A 1,003-nucleotide genomic window follows, 5' to 3' on the forward strand; every position below is an offset into this window, starting at 1 on the left:
TGCACTGGGAAAATCTGCACTTAGGGACCTCTCAAAATTATTAAGAAGTAATAATGTCAGTTTGAGGACTCAGGTATGTATGATTCAGGCCATAGTCTTTCAGACCACTTGCTATGCTTCTGAGAGCTGGACAGTGAATAAGGAGAACAGAAGAAGAATTGACGCCTGTGAGCTGTGGTGTTGGAGCACTGAATATCCCATAGGCAGCCAAGAGAACAAACATGTCTCGGAGAGCATGCAGCCGGAATGTTCTTTGGAGGCAAGAATGACGAGGCTTTGTCTAACATACTTTGGGGATATTGATAAGATGGGCTATTCCTTGGAGAAAGAAGGACATTATCCTGGGAAGGGTGGAGGGTCGGCAAAGGAGAAGATCCTCGACCAAGCAGATTGATGTAGTGACTGATGCAATGGGCTCTTGGGCATAGAATTCATGGAACTGAAGAACTGATGCCACATGAATAACCTCATGGCACCACAGTATGTTGTACTCTGATATTCCCTGTGGTTATGCCTCTACTAGAGAGGGATGAGGGAGCTCTGGTGGCCTATTGAGAAAGAAAGTTTCACTGATAACCCTAATGCAGGCAGTTCAAATGCACTAGCTGCTCTTCAGGATAAAGACACACTTCCCAGAGAATTTCTAGCCCCCTAGACAACCCCCTAGAGGACCAGTTTTGACTCTTCAGCAATGAATTGAGTAGAGGATGACTCAAACTTACAGCAGCTCACATCTTGGGGTGAAGGATGAAGTAACAAACACTCCTGGTGGGGTTCAGCACATGGTGCACTAGACTTGTTCTCATTACTTCCTTCTATTTCTAGATCCATCTTGAAGTACAACATCGTGAGTGACAGAATTATTATATCCATATGCTTACAAGGAAGTCCAGTGAATACCACTATCACTCAGATATATGCACCAACAACCAGAGCCAAAGAAGAAGAAATAGATGATTTCTACCAACTTTTACCATCGGAGATAGATCGAACATGCAATCAA

The sequence above is a fragment of the Elephantulus edwardii genome, unplaced genomic scaffold (genome assembly GCF_000299155.1).
Source record: "Elephantulus edwardii isolate Elephantulus edwardi_28Jun2011 unplaced genomic scaffold, EleEdw1.0 scaffold00357, whole genome shotgun sequence".
NCBI lineage: Eukaryota > Metazoa > Chordata > Mammalia > Macroscelidea > Macroscelididae > Elephantulus > Elephantulus edwardii.